Source organism: Rhinoderma darwinii, unplaced genomic scaffold (genome assembly GCF_050947455.1).
Source record: "Rhinoderma darwinii isolate aRhiDar2 unplaced genomic scaffold, aRhiDar2.hap1 Scaffold_906, whole genome shotgun sequence".
Classification (NCBI taxonomy): Eukaryota; Metazoa; Chordata; class Amphibia; order Anura; family Rhinodermatidae; genus Rhinoderma; species Rhinoderma darwinii.
The window spans coordinates 33,144-45,237 of NW_027464478.1; the positions used below are offsets into that span (position 1 = coordinate 33,144).

General features: G+C 47.7%; 8 non-coding genes across 8 annotated transcripts; all 8 read right to left on the bottom strand.

The window, feature by feature from the left end:
• Nucleotides 1-505: 505 nt before the first annotated feature.
• LOC142732394 (U2 spliceosomal RNA) lies at nt 506-696 on the bottom strand. The gene has a single exon (XR_012879588.1). It is a non-coding gene; the product is annotated as a U2 spliceosomal RNA (small nuclear RNA).
• A 1,300-nt stretch (nt 697-1,996) lies between these two features.
• Nucleotides 1,997-2,187, bottom strand: LOC142732395 (U2 spliceosomal RNA). Its single transcript, XR_012879589.1, has one exon. It is a non-coding gene; the product is annotated as a U2 spliceosomal RNA (small nuclear RNA).
• Nucleotides 2,188-3,483: 1,296 nt separating this feature from the next.
• Nucleotides 3,484-3,674, bottom strand: LOC142732396 (U2 spliceosomal RNA). The gene has a single exon (XR_012879590.1). It is a non-coding gene; the product is annotated as a U2 spliceosomal RNA (small nuclear RNA).
• Nucleotides 3,675-4,951: 1,277 nt separating this feature from the next.
• LOC142732397 (U2 spliceosomal RNA) lies at nt 4,952-5,142 on the bottom strand. The gene has a single exon (XR_012879591.1). It is a non-coding gene; the product is annotated as a U2 spliceosomal RNA (small nuclear RNA).
• A 1,292-nt stretch (nt 5,143-6,434) lies between these two features.
• LOC142732398 (U2 spliceosomal RNA) lies at nt 6,435-6,625 on the bottom strand. The gene has a single exon (XR_012879592.1). It is a non-coding gene; the product is annotated as a U2 spliceosomal RNA (small nuclear RNA).
• A 1,292-nt stretch (nt 6,626-7,917) lies between these two features.
• LOC142732399 (U2 spliceosomal RNA) lies at nt 7,918-8,108 on the bottom strand. Its single transcript, XR_012879593.1, has one exon. It is a non-coding gene; the product is annotated as a U2 spliceosomal RNA (small nuclear RNA).
• Nucleotides 8,109-9,396: 1,288 nt separating this feature from the next.
• Nucleotides 9,397-9,587, bottom strand: LOC142732402 (U2 spliceosomal RNA). The gene has a single exon (XR_012879595.1). It is a non-coding gene; the product is annotated as a U2 spliceosomal RNA (small nuclear RNA).
• Nucleotides 9,588-10,875: 1,288 nt separating this feature from the next.
• LOC142732403 (U2 spliceosomal RNA) lies at nt 10,876-11,066 on the bottom strand. Its single transcript, XR_012879596.1, has one exon. It is a non-coding gene; the product is annotated as a U2 spliceosomal RNA (small nuclear RNA).
• Between the last annotated feature and the right edge of the window lie 1,028 nt (nt 11,067-12,094).

Here is a 12,094-nt window from a genome sequence, read left to right on the forward strand (position 1 = left end):
AATTCTTACTTCTTCTTGAAATGTAGGGACGACAGTACATTCCATCACATCCATCTAGTGTACACAGGTAGGTCCATTGTGGCGGGCAGGCGAGCGGGCGGGCTGCTTTATTGGCTGTTTGCTGTTCCCCTACTCCACTCCACTATTTGACTGTTGTGCTGCATCAATCAATCAATCAATCAATCAATCAATCAATCAATCAATCAAGTGGCTGGCTCAGGTGCAGCTCTTTAACTTACCTAAAAGGGAGGGCGGAGAGAAGACAAGGAAGGTGAATGAGGTGTTCCAATGTGAAATGCCGGAAACACAGAAACACAGACGACACACAACAAGAGGTGGCAATCTATTCATTAATTGCATTTAATCAATGAGCTCATTATCACTCATGCATTGTCCAACAGGTGTTGAAATAATGGGATTAAAAGGGGAGATCCCTTCAGAAAGACAGAAACAATAGCAAAGACAAAAAACACTTTTGGAATCTGCTTTTAGTCAACACATAAGGAAAGGGTGCACCGGTCCTGGAAATACTGCAATACCAGGTCAATGCGTGGAGTGGACAGAGCAAGCTCTATTTCCATCTCCCTGTTCTAAAAATCCATTTAATATATGGTCCCCAGATAGGGGACGTATCAGATATTAAACTGATAAGAACAGATACTACACTTGATCTTAGCCAAAAGGCCGAGAAGCGATAACCCGAACGGGCCGCGCGTTGCCCGAGCCTGCCCGATACTGCTGTTCAGCCCTTGCAGCGATTCAGCCTACTTCTAGGCAATTCCATGGGGCCCTGCAGGCTCACACACTCACAGCTACACGGGAGGTGAATAAAGGCCGGAGAGGAAGCCAGACAGGATTTGCTTCTTTTGCTTGCACCACAATGCAGTGCTGAAAGAGGAGGAATCTACATAAAAACGCCTTCCTGGCAACGCCCAAATGCCCTGCTGCCATGCAGATAAACACTGGCAGCGGCAGCAAGTGCATGCCCACAGCCACCCCTTGTTCCTTCACACCTTGTATCAGCTGTAATCCAGTCCAGTCCAGTGCTGCCTGCTGAGCAGCACTGACCAACACTGCCTGGGCCCAGGCTTTTATCTCTGAGGCCCCATTATGATGTCAGAAAGCTGGCTCTGGAATCCTGAGGGCTCCACTATGACACGTGCAAAGTTCCGTCTGAACTTTATATAAGACGGTGAGGCTCAGTCAGTCACTCAGTGTTGCCTGAGAGGGCAACACTGCAACAGCCGGCCGCCAGGCTGTCTTTTTTTTGCACAGCTAGTTGCCTCCAGGAGGCCACAAGAGGGAGACAAGGGACTGCAAAATGGAAAATAGGCATCCACCAACTTTACAGACAACTTCTCCTTGCTCCTACAACCTCCATCCTTGCACAGTTTGTTATTCTTCTAGGTAACATAGTAACAAATCCAAATTGCTGCTCTCTTTGTAGGCAAGCAAGGCTTTGTTGCAACTGCAATTCTTACTTCTTCTTGAAATGTAGGGACGACAGTACATTCCATCACATCCATCTAGTGTACACAGGTAGGTCCATTGTGGCGGGCAGGCGAGCGGGCGGGCTGCTTTATTGGCTGTTTGCTGTTCCCCTACTCCACTCCACTATTTGACTGTTGTGCTGCATCAATCAATCAATCAATCAATCAATCAATCAATCAATCAATCAATCAATCAATCAATCAATCAGTGGCTGGCTCAGGTGCAGCTCTTTAACTTACCTAAAAGGGAGGGCGGAGAGAAGACAAGGAAGGTGAATGAGGTGTTCCAATGTGAAATGCCGGAAACACAGAAACACAGACGACACACAACAAGAGGTGGCAATCTATTCATTAATTGCATTTAATCAATGAGCTCATTATCACTCATGCATTGTCCAACAGGTGTTGAAATAATGGGATTAAAAGGGGAGATCCCTTCAGAAAGACAGAAACAATAGCAAAGACAAAAAACACTTTTGGAATCTGCTTTTAGTCAACACATAAGGAAAGGGTGCACCGGTCCTGGAAATACTGCAATACCAGGTCAATGCGTGGAGTGGACAGAGCAAGCTCTATTTCCATCTCCCTGTTCTAAAAATCCATTTAATATATGGTCCCCAGATAGGGGACGTATCAGATATTAAACTGATAAGAACAGATACTACACTTGATCTTAGCCAAAAGGCCGAGAAGCGATAACCCGAACGGGCCGCGCGTTGCCCGAGCCTGCCCGATACTGCTGTTCAGCCCTTGCAGCGATTCAGCCTACTTCTAGGCAATTCCATGGGGCCCTGCAGGCTCACACACTCACAGCTACACGGGAGGTGAATAAAGGCCGGAGAGGAAGCCAGACAGGATTTGCTTCTTTTGCTTGCACCACAATGCAGTGCTGAAAGAGGAGGAATCTACATAAAAACGCCTTCCTGGCAACGCCCAAATGCCCTGCTGCCATGCAGATAAACACTGGCAGCGGCAGCAAGTGCATGCCCACAGCCACCCCTTGTTCCTTCACACCTTGTATCAGCTGTAATCCAGTCCAGTCCAGTGCTGCCTGCTGAGCAGCACTGACCAACACTGCCTGGGCCCAGGCTTTTATCTCTGAGGCCCCATTATGATGTCAGAAAGCTGGCTCTGGAATCCTGAGGGCTCCACTATGACACGTGCAAAGTTCCGTCTGAACTTTATATAAGACGGTGAGGCTCAGTCAGTCACTCAGTGTTGCCTGAGAGGGCAACACTGCAACAGCCGGCCGCCAGGCTGTCTTTTTTTTGCACAGCTAGTTGCCTCCAGGAGGCCACAAGAGGGAGACAAGGGACTGCAAAATGGAAAATAGGCATCCACCAACTTTACAGACAACTTCTCCTTGCTCCTACAACCTCCATCCTTGCACAGTTTGTTATTCTTCTAGGTAACATAGTAACAAATCCAAATTGCTGCTCTCTTTGTAGGCAAGCAAGGCTTTGTTGCAACTGCAATTCTTACTTCTTCTTGAAATGTAGGGACGACAGTACATTCCATCACATCCATCTAGTGTACACAGGTAGGTCCATTGTGGCGGGCAGGCGAGCGGGCGGGCTGCTTTATTGGCTGTTTGCTGTTCCCCTACTCCACTCCACTATTTGACTGTTGTGCTGCATCAATCAATCAATCAATCAATCAATCAATCAATCAATCAATCAATCAATCAATCAATCAGTGGCTGGCTCAGGTGCAGCTCTTTAACTTACCTAAAAGGGAGGGCGGAGAGAAGACAAGGAAGGTGAATGAGGTGTTCCAATGTGAAATGCCGGAAACACAGAAACACAGACGACACACAACAAGAGGTGGCAATCTATTCATTAATTGCATTTAATCAATGAGCTCATTATCACTCATGCATTGTCCAACAGGTGTTGAAATAATGGGATTAAAAGGGGAGATCCCTTCAGAAAGACAGAAACAATAGCAAAGACAAAAAACACTTTTGGAATCTGCTTTTAGTCAACACATAAGGAAAGGGTGCACCGGTCCTGGAAATACTGCAATACCAGGTCAATGCGTGGAGTGGACAGAGCAAGCTCTATTTCCATCTCCCTGTTCTAAAAATCCATTTAATATATGGTCCCCAGATAGGGGACGTATCAGATATTAAACTGATAAGAACAGATACTACACTTGATCTTAGCCAAAAGGCCGAGAAGCGATAACCCGAACGGGCCGCGCGTTGCCCGAGCCTGCCCGATACTGCTGTTCAGCCCTTGCAGCGATTCAGCCTACTTCTAGGCAATTCCATGGGGCCCTGCAGGCTCACACACTCACAGCTACACGGGAGGTGAATAAAGGCCGGAGAGGAAGCCAGACAGGATTTGCTTCTTTTGCTTGCACCACAATGCAGTGCTGAAAGAGGAGGAATCTACATAAAAACGCCTTCCTGGCAACGCCCAAATGCCCTGCTGCCATGCAGATAAACACTGGCAGCGGCAGCAAGTGCATGCCCACAGCCACCCCTTGTTCCTTCACACCTTGTATCAGCTGTAATCCAGTCCAGTCCAGTGCTGCCTGCTGAGCAGCACTGACCAACACTGCCTGGGCCCAGGCTTTTATCTCTGAGGCCCCATTATGATGTCAGAAAGCTGGCTCTGGAATCCTGAGGGCTCCACTATGACACGTGCAAAGTTCCGTCTGAACTTTATATAAGACGGTGAGGCTCAGTCAGTCACTCAGTGTTGCCTGAGAGGGCAACACTGCAACAGCCGGCCGCCAGGCTGTCTTTTTTTTTGCACAGCTAGTTGCCTCCAGGAGGCCACAAGAGGGAGACAAGGGACTGCAAAATGGAAAATAGGCATCCACCAACTTTACAGACAACTTCTCCTTGCTCCTACAACCTCCATCCTTGCACAGTTTGTTATTCTTCTAGGTAACATAGTAACAAATCCAAATTGCTGCTCTCTTTGTAGGCAAGCAAGGCTTTGTTGCAACTGCAATTCTTACTTCTTCTTGAAATGTAGGGACGACAGTACATTCCATCACATCCATCTAGTGTACACAGGTAGGTCCATTGTGGCGGGCAGGCGAGCGGGCGGGCTGCTTTATTGGCTGTTTGCTGTTCCCCTACTCCACTCCACTATTTGACTGTTGTGCTGCATCAATCAATCAATCAATCAATCAATCAATCAATCAATCAGTGGCTGGCTCAGGTGCAGCTCTTTAACTTACCTAAAAGGGAGGGCGGAGAGAAGACAAGGAAGGTGAATGAGGTGTTCCAATGTGAAATGCCGGAAACACAGAAACACAGACGACACACAACAAGAGGTGGCAATCTATTCATTAATTGCATTTAATCAATGAGCTCATTATCATTCATGCATTGTCCAACAGGTGTTGAAATAATGGGATTAAAAGGGGAGATCCCTTCAGAAAGACAGAAACAATAGCAAAGACAAAAAACACTTTTGGAATCTGCTTTTAGTCAACACATAAGGAAAGGGTGCACCGGTCCTGGAAATACTGCAATACCAGGTCAATGCGTGGAGTGGACAGAGCAAGCTCTATTTCCATCTCCCTGTTCTAAAAATCCATTTAATATATGGTCCCCAGATAGGGGACGTATCAGATATTAAACTGATAAGAACAGATACTACACTTGATCTTAGCCAAAAGGCCGAGAAGCGATAACCCGAACGGGCCGCGCGTTGCCCGAGCCTGCCCGATACTGCTGTTCAGCCCTTGCAGCGATTCAGCCTACTTCTAGGCAATTCCATGGGGCCCAGCAGGCTCACACACTCACAGCTACACGGGAGGTGAATAAAGGCCGGAGAGGAAGCCAGACAGGATTTGCTTCTTTTGCTTGCACCACAATGCAGTGCTGAAAGAGGAGGAATCTACATAAAAACGCCTTCCTGGCAACGCCCAAATGCCCTGCTGCCATGCAGATAAACACTGGCAGCGGCAGCAAGTGCATGCCCACAGCCACCCCTTGTTCCTTCACACCTTGTATCAGCTGTAATCCAGTCCAGTCCAGTGCTGCCTGCTGAGCAGCACTGACCAACACTGCCTGGGCCCAGGCTTTTATCTCTGAGGCCCCATTATGATGTCAGAAAGCTGGCTCTGGAATCCTGAGGGCTCCACTATGACACGTGCAAAGTTCCGTCTGAACTTTATATAAGACGGTGAGGCTCAGTCAGTCACTCAGTGTTGCCTGAGAGGGCAACACTGCAACAGCCGGCCGCCAGGCTGTCTTTTTTTTGCACAGCTAGTTGCCTCCAGGAGGCCACAAGAGGGAGACAAGGGACTGCAAAATGGAAAATAGGCATCCACCAACTTTACAGACAACTTCTCCTTGCTCCTACAACCTCCATCCTTGCACAGTTTGTTATTCTTCTAGGTAACATAGTAACAAATCCAAATTGCTGCTCTCTTTGTAGGCAAGCAAGGCTTTGTTGCAACTGCAATTCTTACTTCTTCTTGAAATGTAGGGACGACAGTACATTCCATCACATCCATCTAGTGTACACAGGTAGGTCCATTGTGGCGGGCAGGCGAGCGGGCGGGCTGCTTTATTGGCTGTTTGCTGTTCCCCTACTCCACTCCACTATTTGACTGTTGTGCTGCATCAATCAATCAATCAATCAATCAATCAATCAATCAATCAATCAATCAATCAATCAGTGGCTGGCTCAGGTGCAGCTCTTTAACTTACCTAAAAGGGAGGGCGGAGAGAAGACAAGGAAGGTGAATGAGGTGTTCCAATGTGAAATGCCGGAAACACAGAAACACAGACGACACACAACAAGAGGTGGCAATCTATTCATTAATTGCATTTAATCAATGAGCTCATTATCACTCATGCATTGTCCAACAGGTGTTGAAATAATGGGATTAAAAGGGGAGATCCCTTCAGAAAGACAGAAACAATAGCAAAGACAAAAAACACTTTTGGAATCTGCTTTTAGTCAACACATAAGGAAAGGGTGCACCGGTCCTGGAAATACTGCAATACCAGGTCAATGCGTGGAGTGGACAGAGCAAGCTCTATTTCCATCTCCCTGTTCTAAAAATCCATTTAATATATGGTCCCCAGATAGGGGACGTATCAGATATTAAACTGATAAGAACAGATACTACACTTGATCTTAGCCAAAAGGCCGAGAAGCGATAACCCGAACGGGCCGCGCGTTGCCCGAGCCTGCCCGATACTGCTGTTCAGCCCTTGCAGCGATTCAGCCTACTTCTAGGCAATTCCATGGGGCCCTGCAGGCTCACACACTCACAGCTACACGGGAGGTGAATAAAGGCCGGAGAGGAAGCCAGACAGGATTTGCTTCTTTTGCTTGCACCACAATGCAGTGCTGAAAGAGGAGGAATCTACATAAAAACGCCTTCCTGGCAACGCCCAAATGCCCTGCTGCCATGCAGATAAACACTGGCAGCGGCAGCAAGTGCATGCCCACAGCCACCCCTTGTTCCTTCACACCTTGTATCAGCTGTAATCCAGTCCAGTCCAGTGCTGCCTGCTGAGCAGCACTGACCAACACTGCCTGGGCCCAGGCTTTTATCTCTGAGGCCCCATTATGATGTCAGAAAGCTGGCTCTGGAATCCTGAGGGCTCCACTATGACACGTGCAAAGTTCCGTCTGAACTTTATATAAGACGGTGAGGCTCAGTCAGTCACTCAGTGTTGCCTGAGAGGGCAACACTGCAACAGCCGGCCGCCAGGCTGTCTTTTTTTTGCACAGCTAGTTGCCTCCAGGAGGCCACAAGAGGGAGACAAGGGACTGCAAAATGGAAAATAGGCATCCACCAACTTTACAGACAACTTCTCCTTGCTCCTACAACCTCCATCCTTGCACAGTTTGTTATTCTTCTAGGTAACATAGTAACAAATCCAAATTGCTGCTCTCTTTGTAGGCAAGCAAGGCTTTGTTGCAACTGCAATTCTTACTTCTTCTTGAAATGTAGGGACGACAGTACATTCCATCACATCCATCTAGTGTACACAGGTAGGTCCATTGTGGCGGGCAGGCGAGCGGGCGGGCTGCTTTATTGGCTGTTTGCTGTTCCCCTACTCCACTCCACTATTTGACTGTTGTGCTGCATCAATCAATCAATCAATCAATCAATCAATCAATCAATCAATCAATCAATCAATCAGTGGCTGGCTCAGGTGCAGCTCTTTAACTTACCTAAAAGGGAGGGCGGAGAGAAGACAAGGAAGGTGAATGAGGTGTTCCAATGTGAAATGCCGGAAACACAGAAACACAGACGACACACAACAAGAGGTGGCAATCTATTCATTAATTGCATTTAATCAATGAGCTCATTATCACTCATGCATTGTCCAACAGGTGTTGAAATAATGGGATTAAAAGGGGAGATCCCTTCAGAAAGACAGAAACAATAGCAAAGACAAAAAACACTTTTGGAATCTGCTTTTAGTCAACACATAAGGAAAGGGTGCACCGGTCCTGGAAATACTGCAATACCAGGTCAATGCGTGGAGTGGACAGAGCAAGCTCTATTTCCATCTCCCTGTTCTAAAAATCCATTTAATATATGGTCCCCAGATAGGGGACGTATCAGATATTAAACTGATAAGAACAGATACTACACTTGATCTTAGCCAAAAGGCCGAGAAGCGATAACCCGAACGGGCCGCGCGTTGCCCGAGCCTGCCCGATACTGCTGTTCAGCCCTTGCAGCGATTCAGCCTACTTCTAGGCAATTCCATGGGGCCCTGCAGGCTCACACACTCACAGCTACACGGGAGGTGAATAAAGGCCGGAGAGGAAGCCAGACAGGATTTGCTTCTTTTGCTTGCACCACAATGCAGTGCTGAAAGAGGAGGAATCTACATAAAAACGCCTTCCTGGCAACGCCCAAATGCCCTGCTGCCATGCAGATAAACACTGGCAGCGGCAGCAAGTGCATGCCCACAGCCACCCCTTGTTCCTTCACACCTTGTATCAGCTGTAATCCAGTCCAGTCCAGTGCTGCCTGCTGAGCAGCACTGACCAACACTGCCTGGGCCCAGGCTTTTATCTCTGAGGCCCCATTATGATGTCAGAAAGCTGGCTCTGGAATCCTGAGGGCTCCACTATGACACGTGCAAAGTTCCGTCTGAACTTTATATAAGACGGTGAGGCTCAGTCAGTCACTCAGTGTTGCCTGAGAGGGCAACACTGCAACAGCCGGCCGCCAGGCTGTCTTTTTTTTGCACAGCTAGTTGCCTCCAGGAGGCCACAAGAGGGAGACAAGGGACTGCAAAATGGAAAATAGGCATCCACCAACTTTACAGACAACTTCTCCTTGCTCCTACAACCTCCATCCTTGCACAGTTTGTTATTCTTCTAGGTAACATAGTAACAAATCCAAATTGCTGCTCTCTTTGTAGGCAAGCAAGGCTTTGTTGCAACTGCAATTCTTACTTCTTCTTGAAATGTAGGGACGACAGTACATTCCATCACATCCATCTAGTGTACACAGGTAGGTCCATTGTGGCGGGCAGGCGAGCGGGCGGGCTGCTTTATTGGCTGTTTGCTGTTCCCCTACTCCACTCCACTATTTGACTGTTGTGCTGCATCAATCAATCAATCAATCAATCAATCAATCAATCAATCAATCAATCAATCAGTGGCTGGCTCAGGTGCAGCTCTTTAACTTACCTAAAAGGGAGGGCGGAGAGAAGACAAGGAAGGTGAATGAGGTGTTCCAATGTGAAATGCCGGAAACACAGAAACACAGACGACACACAACAAGAGGTGGCAATCTATTCATTAATTGCATTTAATCAATGAGCTCATTATCACTCATGCATTGTCCAACAGGTGTTGAAATAATGGGATTAAAAGGGGAGATCCCTTCAGAAAGACAGAAACAATAGCAAAGACAAAAAACACTTTTGGAATCTGCTTTTAGTCAACACATAAGGAAAGGGTGCACCGGTCCTGGAAATACTGCAATACCAGGTCAATGCGTGGAGTGGACAGAGCAAGCTCTATTTCCATCTCCCTGTTCTAAAAATCCATTTAATATATGGTCCCCAGATAGGGGACGTATCAGATATTAAACTGATAAGAACAGATACTACACTTGATCTTAGCCAAAAGGCCGAGAAGCGATAACCCGAACGGGCCGCGCGTTGCCCGAGCCTGCCCGATACTGCTGTTCAGCCCTTGCAGCGATTCAGCCTACTTCTAGGCAATTCCATGGGGCCCTGCAGGCTCACACACTCACAGCTACACGGGAGGTGAATAAAGGCCGGAGAGGAAGCCAGACAGGATTTGCTTCTTTTGCTTGCACCACAATGCAGTGCTGAAAGAGGAGGAATCTACATAAAAACGCCTTCCTGGCAACGCCCAAATGCCCTGCTGCCATGCAGATAAACACTGGCAGCGGCAGCAAGTGCATGCCCACAGCCACCCCTTGTTCCTTCACACCTTGTATCAGCTGTAATCCAGTCCAGTCCAGTGCTGCCTGCTGAGCAGCACTGACCAACACTGCCTGGGCCCAGGCTTTTATCTCTGAGGCCCCATTATGATGTCAGAAAGCTGGCTCTGGAATCCTGAGGGCTCCACTATAACACGTGCAAAGTTCCGTCTGAACTTTATATAAGACGGTGAGGCTCAGTCAGTCACTCAGTGTTGCCTGAGAGGGCAACACTGCAACAGCCGGCCGCCAGGCTGTCTTTTTTTTGCACAGCTAGTTGCCTCCAGGAGGCCACAAGAGGGAGACAAGGGACTGCAAAATGGAAAATAGGCATCCACCAACTTTACAGACAACTTCTCCTTGCTCCTACAACCTCCATCCTTGCACAGTTTGTTATTCTTCTAGGTAACATAGTAACAAATCCAAATTGCTGCTCTCTTTGTAGGCAAGCAAGGCTTTGTTGCAACTGCAATTCTTACTTCTTCTTGAAATGTAGGGACGACAGTACATTCCATCACATCCATCTAGTGTACACAGGTAGGTCCATTGTGGCGGGCAGGCGAGCGGGCGGGCTGCTTTATTGGCTGTTTGCTGTTCCCCTACTCCACTCCACTATTTGACTGTTGTGCTGCATCAATCAATCAATCAATCAATCAATCAATCAATCAATCAATCAATCAATCAGTGGCTGGCTCAGGTGCAGCTCTTTAACTTACCTAAAAGGGAGGGCGGAGAGAAGACAAGGAAGGTGAATGAGGTGTTCCAATGTGAAATGCCGGAAACACAGAAACACAGACGACACACAACAAGAGGTGGCAATCTATTCATTAATTGCATTTAATCAATGAGCTCATTATCACTCATGCATTGTCCAACAGGTGTTGAAATAATGGGATTAAAAGGGGAGATCCCTTCAGAAAGACAGAAACAATAGCAAAGACAAAAAACACTTTTGGAATCTGCTTTTAGTCAACACATAAGGAAAGGGTGCACCGGTCCTGGAAATACTGCAATACCAGGTCAATGCGTGGAGTGGACAGAGCAAGCTCTATTTCCATCTCCCTGTTCTAAAAATCCATTTAATATATGGTCCCCAGATAGGGGACGTATCAGATATTAAACTGATAAGAACAGATACTACACTTGATCTTAGCCAAAAGGCCGAGAAGCGATAACCCGAACGGGCCGCGCGTTGCCCGAGCCTGCCCGATACTGCTGTTCAGCCCTTGCAGCGATTCAGCCTACTTCTAGGCAATTCCATGGGGCCCTGCAGGCTCACACACTCACAGCTACACGGGAGGTGAATAAAGGCCGGAGAGGAAGCCAGACAGGATTTGCTTCTTTTGCTTGCACCACAATGCAGTGCTGAAAGAGGAGGAATCTACATAAAAACGCCTTCCTGGCAACGCCCAAATGCCCTGCTGCCATGCAGATAAACACTGGCAGCGGCAGCAAGTGCATGCCCACAGCCACCCCTTGTTCCTTCACACCTTGTATCAGCTGTAATCCAGTCCAGTCCAGTGCTGCCTGCTGAGCAGCACTGACCAACACTGCCTGGGCCCAGGCTTTTATCTCTGAGGCCCCATTATGATGTCAGAAAGCTGGCTCTGGAATCCTGAGGGCTCCACTATGACACGTGCAAAGTTCCGTCTGAACTTTATATAAGACGGTGAGGCTCAGTCAGTCACTCAGTGTTGCCTGAGAGGGCAACACTGCAACAGCCGGCCGCCAGGCTGTCTTTTTTTTGCACAGCTAGTTGCCTCCAGGAGGCCACAAGAGGGAGACAAGGGACTGCAAAATGGAAAATAGGCATCCACCAACTTTACAGACAACTTCTCCTTGCTCCTACAACATCCATCCTTGCACAGTTTGTTATTCTTCTAGGTAACATAGTAACAAATCCAAATTGCTGCTCTCTTTGTAGGCAAGCAAGGCTTTGTTGCAACTGCAATTCTTACTTCTTCTTGAAATGTAGGGACGACAGTACATTCCATCACATCCATCTAGTGTACACAGGTAGGTCCATTGTGGCGGGCAGGCGAGCGGGCGGGCTGCTTTATTGGCTGTTTGCTGTTCCCCTACTCCACTCCACTATTTGACTGTTGTGCTGCATCAATCAATCAATCAATCAATCAATCAATCAATCAATCAATCAATCAATCAGTGGCTGGCTCAGGTGCAGCTCTTTAACTTACCTAAAA